Raw genomic sequence first — 14,160 nt, forward strand, 5'->3', positions numbered from 1 at the left:
TTAAGTCTGCTGTCCGGGGGGTTAGGTAGTTGTGAGCAAGTGAGTGGGCCATATGAATGACCACAAGATTGTCATAACCAACATGGTCTCCTGAGTCAGGGCACTGCTGCTCACTGTGAACAGGGGTGGGCAATAATTTTTGACCGGGGGCCACTTGAGAAATTGCTCAGGTGGAAAGGGTGGGGGCAGAACACTTCCATGTTTCCCCGCCCACAGACACTGATTGGTCTGTGGGTGGGGAAGCATGTGAAATCTTTGCTCCCTCCCCCGCAGCGAGAACCACCTAGGTTCCCTCTAGGTTCCTGTGTCCCTGGCAGTGGGAGGAGACTGCACATGCTCCCTCCTTCCCCCCTGCCCAATCAGGGCTTGAGGGTCGGGAGGGAGCACATGACGTTTTTTCCCACCCTGCCCCCATCCTGCAAGGAGCACAGGGCACTTAGAAGTGCCACACCCCTTGCAGGGCGGGAGGACACTTTGCACACTCCTCCCACCCCCAAACCCTGATTAGCCTGGGGGTGGGAGAGCACAAATCTCTCGCTCCCTGCCTTTGACTCTAAGCACCTCACGCTCCCCAGTCTCTAGACCTTGATTGGTCTAGGGGCGGGGGGAGCGGCAGGGCCTCCGTGGGCCAGATCAACCTGCTTGGTGGGCTGGATCTGGCCTGCGGAGGCCCTTTTCCCACCCCTGGTGTAGCAGCACTCTGATTGGCTGCAGGGGGAGCGCCCGGCTCTCACAGTCAATGCTGTGTGCAGTCAGCATGCACCTCACTTCACATGCATGTCACTTGGGTCATACTGGTAGGAGAAAAACGACACAGACGGAAAGCAGTGGAATCTGGCAACCCTGTGCATGGGCCACACGTGGAACCCCAATGGGCCCAAGTGGCCTGCAGGCCCACAGAGTCCCACCGCTGGGTTAGGGAATTTGTAGTCCATTACTCAGGTCATAGACGCTTGTGTTTTCAGTGCCCAAGGTTCTGGTTCAGTCCTGACCCATGGTGGGCAGGCCCCCCAGCCGAGCAACCAAAGGCTGTTTGGAGCTCGGAGACTGAACTGCCCTCTCATCCCTAGACACCATTGGGTGCGGAGGATGGCGTGAAAGAAGCTCCTGCTGCTGAAAAAGGCTTTGGCATCAGAGGACTGGTGAGCTCTGGATTTACACTGGTGGCAGAGCAGAAGGGGGCCTCATTTCTACCTTGCCCACCCCGCCCTAGTCCCATGATGAACAGAGGGGTGAGCTGCAGAGGCCAGTCCAAATTTGGATCTGTGATAATGGTTCAGGCTCTCTCTAGGACAACAAACTCTCTCTACTTGGGGGCTTTGTTTCCCAGTTCACAGGATACATGTGTGAGAAATCACCTCTCCCCAGCACCAGCAAATCATGGCTAGGACGCTTAATCAAATAATGATCATTAATAAGCATCTACCGCACTGAATAAACATCATCCCCTGCATCTCAAAAGGCTGGCTCGCCCTCAGCTAACCAGCCTGTGTGCAAATCATTTTCACCCCGACAGCTGGGGAATCTCTTCCTTTTGTCATGTACAATGAAGTGGCCCTAATCTGACATTATTACACCGCCGCACGTGCAGTTGCTATAGAAATGACTGTGATGCTGCAGAGGAAGGGCTCTGCCGCACAGCCAGGCAAGGAATGGGAATGAATTCAAGCTTAGGAAAAGCCTTGCTGGAAGAGAGAGATTTCAGCCAGGGCAATATGGAGAAGACACTAAAGAACAAACAGAAGCAAACAGGATCGGAGGTGCCTGATTTTACGGTCAAACCGAGCGTCTCCCAAACACCAATGGCCTCAAGTACAGGAAGAGCGTCACATTGGTACGGTATCTCCTCGTACTGCCCTTGTCAAAGCACCTTCTGTAACGGATTGTATCAGGGCCTTGTGGATTAGCCTTCGGGTACCTCTGGAGTGAAGGTCCCCAAACCAACTCTGGGGGTTTTTCAGGCTGATTTATGTTGCATCTTTGTTCATTTTGTGAAATTTGTTACAGATGGGGGGGGGGGGAGCATCCAGCATTTTCAAAAAGGAAGCATTCCCCTTTTTCCATTCAAAAAGACTTTTCCGTTGGAAAATTCCTTCTTTTTTAAAACTTAAACAAGTTTAAAAATGCTTGAAATAAAAAAAAAAAATGTTGTATTCAACTGCCAACTAACCTTTTGGAAAAACAACTTTTCCATTAAATTTTTGGAAAGTCTGGGTTTGGAAAGTCAGCAAACCAAAGCGATCGGTTAACGGCCCTCACCTTCTCAGACTTGAAGCCACTGTTTTGCAGGGGACTTTGGCCACATTTCTCAACTAGTAGCTGAAGCTGCACTGGAAAAAAGCCCAATTTTTAGCAGTGAAATTCATTTGCTGCTGGGCTAATTTACCTAAGTGTGTGGTGGAGTCTGTCTCACCTGAATTCTGGACCTCAGGGTTGGACTGGTCTCTAAAAGAGACTCTCTAGCTCAGCCAGAGGTTCTGGGCTTGCCACAAGAATCACTGAGCGGGGTTCTAGGAGCCTGTGATGCAGCTCAAACTAGAGCGTCATAATGGCTCCATGTGCCCTCCAAATCTAGATGATTGCATCAGTATCTCTGCGACTCTGTTGCCCATCTGTGCAATGGGAATGATGCCACCCCACCCAACAAGGACAGCCTCAGGATAAAGCCATGAGGGTTTGCAAGAAGCTGCAGTAAAGAGAGATGGAGGCATAGAGACAAGAGCCACTTTAAAGATGTGGTTGCCATGGAAGATACACGTGGACAGAATGTGAAGGTCTGACTTCAGCATCTTCCAAAGGCCAAGCCAGTCCTCTCGAGTTTCAATGGCTGGAAAACGAGCCCCTCAAAAGCAGAAGGAGCTACAGCAGGCTACCAAAATGTCACATACGGAGACATTCCCATCCAGCACAACTACGCTACAGTCATTTCTGTGAGGAGAACTGAAATTTCTCCCACTGCAAAGCCCAGAGGCACGAATGCTCCAAGTGGCGAAGCGCTGCACAGCCATGAACTAGCAGACTTTTGCTTGCGGCAAGCACCACAGCACAGCCAGTAGGAAAGTAGCTGTGGTTTCTCTCTCCAGCTGTGCAGGGGAACTTTCCACATGGCTCCCTCAGAAAATTAACTAGAGCTAGATTCAGGCTTATGTTTGAACTTCTGGATGGAGACGGTGAAGAACAACCTATTGAATCCTATATTCTCAGCTTCTACGGCGAAGCACATGCTGCGTTGATGCCCTCTTGATTAATTTTGAGTCCCATGGTCACATGGACTGATTGCTCCACTCCTAATTACATTTCTTCCAGGGATAAGGGCTCCTATGGCCCCTGGGCTCCCATGCAGCAGGAAAGGCTGTTAAGACTGGCGATGCCAGATTTACCACAGAGTAGATATGCTGCTCGTCTGGCGAGTCCGCGGAGAGCAGACTGCTTTGCAAAGCGATAGCTGGAGCTGGTTGACATTTTTCAAACAAGATTTTTGAGGGTAGAAAATGGCTTTTTTAATATCTGCGGTAGGGATGTAAACAGTTACCTGGTCACCTGGTAAGCATGAGCCTTACCAGCATGTTTACTGGGTAATTGGTTAACCCAGCCAGAGCAGTTTAACTGATTGTTTTAAACAGTAATTAACGTATCTAATCTGGGAGGATGTTACACACTGAAAACTTGTGTTTTTTCCCATTTTTCTCTTTTCAGTGGCAAAATAGAGAAAGGGAAAAAAAGGGGGAAGAAAAAAAATAGGGGAAACAGCAGAAGAAAAAAATTTGGGGGAAAACCCAGCCCAGGCAATTTTTTCCTCCAAAACAATCATTTTTTATAATTTTTTTTTAACAAAATGGTTCCTTTTCTGTAGGAAGAAAAAAATATGACAAGGTGCTCAAGCTATTACACAACATGTGTTTGATTTTTCCAGCCTGCTGGAATAATTGCCAATCAGCTGAGGCTGGACTCCTGCCCTGAGGCAATAGAGAAAATCTCAAAGCCAATCTACAGCCGTGTGCTGACCGGGACACGACGAGCCCTCTCTCGGCCTGGCCTAGGGAGCTTTCACCCGGCTTACACCACCAATTGCTCACTAGCGTTCACCAGGCAAGGAACACAGCCCCTCGGGAAGTGCATGAGACATGCTGCCAGCCAGGGATCCGGGGATCCAAGCTTCCTGCTCAGAAGCACACCCCTTTTACACATCCCAAGCCCTTGCTGATGGCTGGGGTTTCCCAAGGTGTCGATTTACCCTCAGGGAGCAGGGAGGACCTAGCTGTTCTACTTCCCACATGCACATTTCTAAAACAAGAAGTGGGGCTGACAAAACCTGCTTACCCTGCAGCCAAGTGATGGTCTGCCACCTCCACTGTCTTCAGGGCCTGCCCATCTCTGAGTCACTGCAGGCACGAGTGGACCTGCCCTGCTTAGCGTGTCCAAGTAGAATCACTGGGGGAGAGGGAGTTTGGGGGTTGAGAAAAGCATATTGCACATCACTCCATGCTGAGAAAGGCCGACTGCAGTTGTGAAACCACCTCATTCATTATCATCTGCTCGGTGCTCAGGAAAACTCAGCGTAAAGACAGCTCCTGCCCCAAAGATCGAAAACTCCGAAGAGCAGTACCAAAAAGATGGGGCCAGGCCCACTGCTGGGGGAAGGAGCAAAGTACAAAACTGTGCCGGGACCTGGTGATTCAAAAGGGCCACCAGAGCCTGGCACAGAGCACTCCTGGGGGAGCGTAGCCCCAGGCTCCACCCCTTCTGGCTGAGGCCACGCCCCTTCCGGGGTCCAGCAAGACTGTCAGTCCCATTGGACAGAGCACACCGGGATGTTAGAACACAGAGAACAAGCTTTTTGGTCTCTGTTTTACAGCTACTGACTGTTGGGTGGTGTCCAAAGCCTGGAACATGGCAGGTGACTTACAGCAGGATCACCGTGGCAGTGGGGTTCCACTGGCAGGGCTGCACACAATGTTGGTTTCACGCAAGGTCTGAGCCAGTGTGACGTGCTTATCATCCCCACCCTCCGCCCTTATCCAGAATTGCAGAGAGATGGGCCTCCAGCAAAACCTGGCATTGGAATTTTCTGGAGTCCGGGAGAGTTTCAGTCCAGATCTGAAAGCTGCTGCGTAGGCCCATTGCTCTCAATGGTGGAACTGGATCTTGGATGTAAACACCAGCAGCCCACAGGCTCCCTTTCTGGAAGGCAACACTAGCTTTGCTGGAAACGGAGTGTAGCCAAGCACAGGGCTTAGACACGTCCATGCAGCATTTATTCTATACAGAGTAGTCCAGCACTGGGGGCCAAACTCATATGAGTTAAAGCTCTGTCCACTACATCCCCTGCCCACGGCGTACCGTTAAAACACGTTTCAAGCCCCCAGGGCTCCAGCTCTCTGGCGGGTGCATGATGCCAGTCTACAATAGAACTGACAGAGGCACAGGTTCCAATTTCGTGCAAGCCCTTGTAAATCCAGAGTAACTCCAATGAAGTCGGGGGGGGGGGGGGGGTCTCCGAGTATACACCAGCAGCCTTGGACTGTAGGGCATCTGTAGGGAATTGCAGCTGAACAGTTTATAAATAACTAACTTCAGGGACAGACGCAGGGAAGTCTGCAGCAGGGCTGGGAACAGAACCCAGAGCCCTTTGCTACCAAGCCTTTGCTTTAACCCCCAGAACCATTTCCCACCCTCAGGCAGCTATAAGTGTTCCTATGGACTGTTCCCAGTACCACAGCAGGGAGGTGCTGCCTGCTGACAGGGAAGCTGTGAAACCAAAGCCCTTTCTGGCGCTCGAGGGGCAGAAACTTTTTCAGCATCGCTGCTTCCCAAGATAGATTTGCATAAGAATGACCTGCAGTCTGTGTTCCTAGATCTAGACGTAGAATCCCCGCACCATAGGGCTGGTAACTCGAGAGGTTATCTAGTCCAGTCCCCTGCACTAAGGCAAGATTAAATATTACTTAGACCATCCCTGAAAGGCATTTGTCTAACCTGCTCTTAAAAATCTCCACAGATGGGGATTCCACAATCTCCTTAGGCAATAGTGATAGAAATGTAGCCGTGTTAGTCTGGGGTAGTTGAAGCAAAATGCAGGACAATGTATTCCAGTGCTAACAACCCTGACAAGTAGGAAGTTTTTCCTAATGTCCAAACTAAACCTCCCTTGCTGCAGTTTAAGCCCATTGCTTCTTGTCCTACACTCAGAGGTCAAGGAGAACAATATTTCTCCCTCCTCCTCCTAACACCCTTTTAGGTACTTGAAAGCTGCTATCATGTCCCTCCTCAGTCTTCGCTTTTCTAAACTAAACAAGCCCAATCCTTTCAGTCTTTCCTCAAAGGTCATGTTTTCTAGACCTGTAATTACTTTTGTTGGTCTTCTCTGGACCCTCCCCAATTTCTCCACATCTTTCTTGAAATTATGGAGATTCTGCAACGTCCCTAGGCAATTTATGCCAATGTTTAACCACTCTGAGAGGAAGTTTTTCCTAATGTCCAACGTCAACCTCTTTGGCTGCAATTTAAGTCCATTGCTTCTTGTCTCCTCATCAGTTAAGGAGGTCAGATTATCCCCCTCCTCTTTATAACAACCTTTCATGTACTTTAAGACATATGTGTGTCTCCTCAGGCCTCTCTTCTTCCATCCAGACACACACACAATTATTTCACTCTCTCCATATAGGTTGTGTCTTCTAGATTCTCAGTTATTTTTGTTGCTCTCCTCTGGGCCTTCTCCAATTTCTCCACATCTTTCCGGATGTGCGGGGCTCAGGGCTGGACGTTGTTCTGCTTTTCTCAGCGCTGATAAGAATTATTACTTGCATCTTGCTTACAACACTCCCAGAATGGTGTTAATACATCCCAGTATGGTGCATATTCACCCATATTTAGTTTGTAATCCACTAACACCCAGATCCTTTCCATGATGTATTGCATCATGGAATGCGCCTTCCAATGTATTCCAGTTATCCACTGGGTGTTTGAAGGGCAGCCCGCCTGGACAGGCGGCAGGCTCTGATTGGAGTTGTCAAGTGCACTGAGTACATTGGCAATGGCTTCAGAACCTCTGACCTCCACACTAAGGCGAGGGAAGCAGGAAGTGAGTTGGCAGGAAACCAGGAGAGCCAACGGAAACAGTGTGGGGATTTGAATTGGAAGCAGTGGCCTTCCTGTTTCTATTTTTGTGTGACCAGAGCAGAGCCTGGGAGATATGAATTAAGCTAGGGAGCCAGGAATGGAGAATCCAGCGACATCCATGCCTAGGGAAGGACTCAATCTTGGAACTACAGCTGGGTGAGTAAAACTACGTTTTAATACCCCCCTCCCCCAGTTGCTCTGTAACACTTAGCAACCAGGCAATATTTCAACCAACCATATTTTCTTTGTTCTGTTAATAAATCACCCTTTTAAGGCCATGCTCTGATTCCTGTGTCTTAGAAGGCAGGAGATTCTGTGTGCACATGCCTATGACTGCAAGCCGTACTACTAGGAGGGAGGTTTAAAGAGCCTAAGGGTACCCCACAGGAAAAAAAAATCCCAAATGCACCTTCTTGGGTGCTCAATGGGGGTTTTGCATTTCAATGGTAGCAGCAATATCAATCCAAGGCCAGGGAATCTGTGACCATGGGGAGCTGTGTCAAGCCTTTAGTGGCAGGCTGTTTTTAAAATAGCTTGCAGGCCCCCACCTCCTGCACTCGGAGTGCAGGAGTAGGGAACAGCCTTGACACATACCCTAAACAGCGGATTAGTTAATGTATTTTGTCCAACTTCCCTTGCAGCGCAGTCCAGAGAAGTGACTCTCTCAGTATTCACTAGCTTTGGGAGCGGTCGCCAACAAGAAAGAGATATAAGAACGAATAGCCAGACTGGGTCAAACCAATGGTCCAGCTAGCTCAGTAACCTGTCCTCCAACAGGTGTCCCAAAGGGACTGAACAGAACAGGGAATCATCAAGTGATCCCCATTACCCTCCCCCCCATCACCCATTCCCAGCTTCTGACAAACAGGCTTAGGACACCCTCCCTGCCCAGCCTGGCTAATAGCCATCAAAGGACCTATTCTATCTGGCTCTTTTTTGAAGATAAATCTGTTCAAGCCGCAGCCTGAAACTTCTTAATCTCTTGGGTTCGCCACTCGCTCCCCTCTCTCAGATGTTGGAAATCCTCAAGGGAGCGGTGCTGATGTTCCCGATAAGATGCCTCTGGCAAACGAGTCGGCTACTTGCTGCCAGCTGGCAGCCACAAGTGCCTCATTAGGAGCTTCTCCACCAGGCTAACCTGCATGCAGCCCAGTTTTCCAGGAACCCTTCACTCTGCTGTTGAAAAGCAGGAAGCTCAGCACAGGCCAAGACGTTCCTAGCGTAGTAAAACAACAAGTCCATGCCCAGCCCCGCTATTAGCTAGGGAGCATGAAAATCAGTCCAACTCATTCTTCCATCATTTCCAGAGATCCCAAGATAAAGGCACCTCTGGGCCTTGTTTGGGATGCCCAGGAAGAAACGTAGTAGGTGTCAAGAATGCAGTTCGGAGGAAGTGGAAGATAAATCAACGGGATTGGAAACATTTTCTGTCCTTTCCCTTCCCATTCCCAAACTAATCCCCTATAGCTGGATCTCAGAAAAGACACACAGTCCCAGGGCAACATATAAGAAAGGCCAGACTAGGTCAGATCAAAGGTCTATCTAGCCCAACAGTAGCCCGTGTCAGGTGCCCCAGACAAACTCTCTCAAATGTACAGTCGATTAAGTAGAGGAGCAATCACAAATATGAATTTTCTCCCCAGCAGAAATAGCTCTCCCCCAGACTCCCATGAACAGAACTCTAAACTAGACTGAAACATGCATCACAGAACTTGTTCAGGGCAGAGTTTTTCAAACAATGTGTGTGTCTATAGATTTATAGATCCTAAAGCCAGAGAGGCCCATGATGATTTGAACATGTACAAAAAATGTTACCACTTCATTACGCATCTCTGACTACATGAAGATGTAGTTGTAAGAGAACAGGGCAGAGCAGGCCTTGAGAAAGACCATTTAGCACACCATTTTCAAAAAAACAACACAGATTATGGGTTACATTGCGTTTGACAGCTCATTTGTGAGAGAGAGGGTGGTTTTTTTTACATTTCATCAAAAGTTGTGAAATGGGCGGGAGGCATGAACTAGATTTTTGCAAAGAACAAAAAGTCGCTCTTGTTTCTCCACCAGCTCTAGAGCTGGTTGGAATGGTTCGAATTTTAGACCTCTGGCACTGGGCCAGAACACCATAGAAAAGCTTTGTCAATATTAGCGCAGAACCATTTGCCTTTCCTTTGACCAACTGTAGCGGGCAATCACAGGCGGTCCAGAACCCTGCACATGCAAAGGGGAAGAGTCACGGTCACGCACTTAACCTGAAATTGGACATCTCCTTTCCAAGGGCTGTGCTATCTAACAGCAGAATAACTTTGCCTACAACACCCAGGACCAGTAGGCGGCAATGAGGCAGTGACATTCTGTTTGGTTTGTACAGCACCAAGCACAATGGGATCCTACTTCGGGATCAGGGGCTCCTAGCCGGCACCACAAACGATGACCATAAACACAGACTTGGTGTTACCACAGTGCACTCAAGGGGCTACATTTTTGTAACGAGACTCCAACTTTCCTCCTCTTGCTGTTCTTCAGATGCACAGAGTCAGGAAGGTAACATTTAAATACGCTCTGCTGGGCCACGGCTCCATCTCCCTTGAAGGCTCTCAGGTAAAAGAGCACTTAACGGTACAGGCTGACTCCATGCCCTCCTCCAATCTCAGTAGTGCAGTGAACACCCCTGCCTCAGCTCGCTCTCAGCCACCAGAGACCATGGTCCAAACAAGAGGATGGTGCAGTGATCAGATGCCAAAATTCCCTTACGTCATCAGCTCCCTTGCCTCTTCTTCCTGCAGCTGTCAGGAATGAACTCTCGCCTCAACAGCTCAACCAGAGTGGGCGCCACCTCTCCCCCGGCACACAGAACTCTCCAGCACCAGCCTCAGTGTGTGAGCAGCGTGAATTCAGGAGCCCTCTTCTTCCCACACTTCATGGGCAAAGGGGAACAGGTGAAGAAACAAACAAATGAAGGCCGGGGGGAGGGGGGGAGGGGGAGATTTCTGGTTACCAGCTCTGTGTGGTGCTGGTAAATATGCATGGAAATGTTTATAGCAGGAATATTAGGTTTCCGTTTCCATCGACTGCAATGTCCTCTGGGATGAATAAAGCAGAAGAAAGCAAAGCAAAGGCCTTGTCACGTCAGCATGAAACTTTTCCTCGGAAAATAGGAAGATGTTATTGTCCTGAGCCCCCGACCTGCCATTCCCCTTGCACCAGGCAGCATTTCAGCCTCCGTGCCAATGGCACATGGTTTGTGTTTTGCTGGGTTTGGGAATGCGAAGAGGAGAAAGAAAGGAAGAATTTTGCCACAGTTGAGAAGAAAAGCAGGGGATTCAAAAATCGACTCCCTTGGCCAGCCGGCTCAGACTATTTAATAGCAGGAACCACAAAGACTAACATTCTACCCAAACAATGTTTTTGTAAAAAACATTGTGCAGGCTCTGGACACACCAGACATCTGTGCTGGATCAAGCAAGCCAAAGGGAACGTGCTTATTTCAGTAAAGCCAGGCTCACTGAGCCGGTAACTTAAACCAGGTGGGGCCGCGTTTCACATACTCTGATACAGGGCTTCCTGTTTTCCAGGGAGATTTGCTGGAAGCCCAATGCCAAGCTAAGAGGACTCTTTTCTTCCTGGTGTTCACCTTGTCCCTGGCACGGAACGGATGAGGAGGGGGCCTGACACCAGAGTGGGGGCCCTAGAAGTTACATGTCCGACATTCAGAGGCGAGGAACTCCCATGACTCCAAACCGAGGCAAGAGTTCTGCGGCTCTTCTGAAAGTCAGGAGTGGAGTTACAATGTTTCCAGGCTTTGCTCCCCAGCTCCAACTGCAGTTAATAGTCACTCGATCTTGCTGGGAAACTCTGGTTTATACATGAAATCTGAAGCCTTGGTTACAACCCTTCCCCGGCAGAAGAGGCAAGCTAGCGATCACGTAGATGTAAGATGAGGTACTGCAGTCCTCTGAGCCCACTCCATGGTGCAATCAGGGCCCTTACTCACATGGGCAGCCCCAGCAAGGAAGGGACTTGCAGGAGTGGATGCAACAGAGCCTTATTGGTGATCTGCATCTCCCAGTTCCATGGTTCTCTGCCAAGCTGGCTGGCATTCAGGGCAGAGTTTGGCGGAATGCACCAAAGGGGAGGTGTGTGGTGAGAAAAACAGACAAACATCCCCTGCCCCACATACAGACAGTGATAGCACCAGCCTCCGGGACCATGAACACAAACAGTGGCTTCCCAGGGCCACATGTCAATGGAGATAGCTGCTTCATTCAGCACCCTCAGAAGTGTTACGCCCCCTTCACACAGACAGGGAACAGCAGGAAATTCTTACAAACCACGGAGCCCCTCCATCAAGCCACTTACCGTCCACAAGCAGGTATCTCAGCCCCAGCGAGGACTGGGCCCCACGGGACTTGTCCACAGTCACACAGCGAGTTAGTGGCAGAGATGCAATCAGACTCCAGAGCATCAGCCCCAGGCTCACTCCCTGGACCATGTCGACCCAGCCTCCATCTTAGTCACACCAAGCGTAGGAACACATTGAACTTCTAGGCTGTAAATGACTATTCAGGAATAAATAACCCCGCACTCTCCAGCACACTGCAACCACAACACATTCGAACAAGGCCACAAACTCTAACTCAGGCCCCAGTAGTACAAAGGAACCCACCTGTCTGGGGCCAGCAGGTCTCTACACAGCTGTGCTAGGGCCCACCTTGGTAGATCCCTTTGTAGGATCAGGCCCTGAGAATCTGAACTGGTATCAGGCCCTGTACTGGTCCACCAAGTACCACTCAAAGCTAGGTTTCAGCTTGGACAATCATCTCAGTCTTCAATTGGCCAATGTCTAGTGACAAACTGGCAACTGTTATTTTCCCCACCAGACTAGTAAACGGAGGAGGTGATTTGAGGCTAGAGGGAGATGTGAGGCTGAACAGACAGGGAACAGAAGAAAAGTCCTAAAAAGGTTGGTGAGGGTATCAAAAAGTGACAATAAAGGAAGTTTCCCAGTCCTTGTACCGAAGATTACGACTTGGTTACAGCTGACTCCATTCTGCCTACCCATATCAGAGAAGGAAACATAGGCTTAGCAACCAATTTTGTGCCTCTGGCCTCAGTTGCACAATGCCAATCAGGGCAGAGCCTCGTAAATTATTTATTTATCTGATCATTGTAAGATAAGTGTTGCCGGCATCGCAAGATAATTTACTGCCACACATCATCAGGCAACACGCTGGGCGGAGGCCCGGTAACGCACTAAAGTTTGAAAAATAGGAGTTAGTTCTGTTTTGTTTTTTAAGTAGGTGGATAAAGCTTTTTCTACTGGGAATTTTGTTCACAGCACCAGGCATTGTAATGAAGGGAACTGCCCTTAATCATCTCACCAGCAGAGACGATTGGATAATTGTTTATCATCCAGTCGATCTCCATGATCTAAGTTCTAATTGAAAACTCCTCTTAATTCCTGCAGGGGCAGGATGCATCTGTCACTATTTGCAGAAACACAGGCCAAGTCCACACCGGCAAGCGACTGTGAGGTAAATCAGCCCCCAGCACCGTGACTGACAAGATGTCCACACTAGCAAAGCATTTAACATGCAGTAACTCAACGGTTACTGTGCTCTAAGTAAATCACCTCAACGAGTTTGCTGTGCTCTGGATACAGAACTAGGGAGCCAGTGGGGAGACGAACTGATTGTTGTGTCCTGACTGGGCTCCAGAAATGGCCCATAATCCCTCAAATCCCTTCTGCTCTGTGTTTGTGGAACTTGGCTGTCTGCCATGCAGGTCGGTGCATATCCCTCAGCAGAGCTCCGTTTGGGACACCCTGCGGGCTGTGCTGATTTGCTCCGGGACACAGAGCAAGCCAGCCAGATGAAATGCTCATGCTGTTGAACACAGAGGCAGGGATCTGTTTGTGTGAGCATGAGAGAGGGGCTGGGAAAAGAGGTGGGGAGCATGAGAGAGAGGCTGGGCAAAGAGGTGGGGGGAGGAGGGAGAGAGTGGGTCTGAGATTTTAGGATTTCCCCCTTCCACTGCCTCAAGAGGGGTTGTTTCCTGCCACTGTCCGAACCTACAGACAGCATGCTGAGAGATAGCCACTGCCCCGCATACACACTGACACATTCCTTGTCATACTCTCCCCTCTTTCCCCACATCTGTTGAAAAGCAGCTGTCAGTGTAGCAGGATGACCATGGAGCAATGGGTCTGGGTGATGCTGACTGCCCATGCGGCATTACAAACCCTTCCCAAAGGTACCCTGCGGCCAGGTACACAGTGGGATAACAGTGGGATAACTCCCATAATCAGGGCTCGCCGAACCGTGGTGCAGATCGCCCAAACCTGGCTCTTCCGGGTTGCAATCTACTCGCCACAGGTGAGTAGACTGCATTATTTGTCGAACCCTGCCCATAATGCACTGCTCTCAATGACCTGCCCCACCACCTTACCGCAGGGAGGCCCCTTATCCTGCCTGGCCTGGGGCTGCCTGGCACTTGGTTGTTCCGTCCCGACCCAACCCAAAGGAGGCGAGACTAGAGCCCACGACCCTGCCCTCCCCCGGCGAGCACCCTATCCCCAGGCCATGCAGGAACCCACCCCACCACCTTACCGCGGGGAGGCCTCTTATATTGACTGTCCCAGGGCTTCCCGGCACTTGGTCATCCCAACCAGAGGGAGACAGGACACGAACCCATGACCCTGTGCTCCCCCAGGCGAGTGCCCTATCCCCTAGCACAATGCAGGCACAAAAGCTTCAGGGGGTAGCCGAGTGGTCTATAACTGGAAAGACTTAAACCAACTAATAGTCTAGCAGCACCGTAAGACTAACAAAACATGTTGATGGTATCATGAGCTTTCGTGGGTACAACCCACTTCTTCAGATGAAGGACCAAATTTACACAAACACCCCCCGCCCCGAAACCCCAACCAGGAGTTTTCTATCTGCTACCCAAGATACACAAACCTAAAAATCCCGGATGACCCATCATCTCAAGCATTGGCAACAGGATTATCTGGTTATATTGACTCTGCTCAGACCCTAT

General features: G+C 49.8%; 1 protein-coding gene and 1 long non-coding RNA gene across 4 annotated transcripts in view; one reads left to right on the forward strand and one right to left on the reverse strand.

Moving 5' to 3' along the window:
* POC1A (POC1 centriolar protein A) overlaps positions 1-14,160 on the reverse strand; it is a 163,404-nt gene that overhangs the window by 44,246 nt on the left and 104,998 nt on the right. The gene's annotated exons all lie outside the window — the stretch shown is intronic.
* Positions 7,012-14,160, forward strand: part of LOC142830963 (uncharacterized) — a 53,434-nt gene continuing 46,285 nt past the window's right edge. The window contains exon 1 of one of the 2 annotated variants that reach the window (XR_012906535.1): positions 7,012-7,275. This is a non-coding gene — a long non-coding RNA (uncharacterized LOC142830963). The remainder of the gene's footprint in view (positions 7,276-14,160) is intronic. The other variant, XR_012906536.1, reaches the window with a different exon arrangement.

The sequence above is a fragment of the Pelodiscus sinensis genome, chromosome 11, assembly GCF_049634645.1.
Source record: "Pelodiscus sinensis isolate JC-2024 chromosome 11, ASM4963464v1, whole genome shotgun sequence".
Lineage (NCBI taxonomy): Eukaryota > Metazoa > Chordata > Testudines > Trionychidae > Pelodiscus > Pelodiscus sinensis.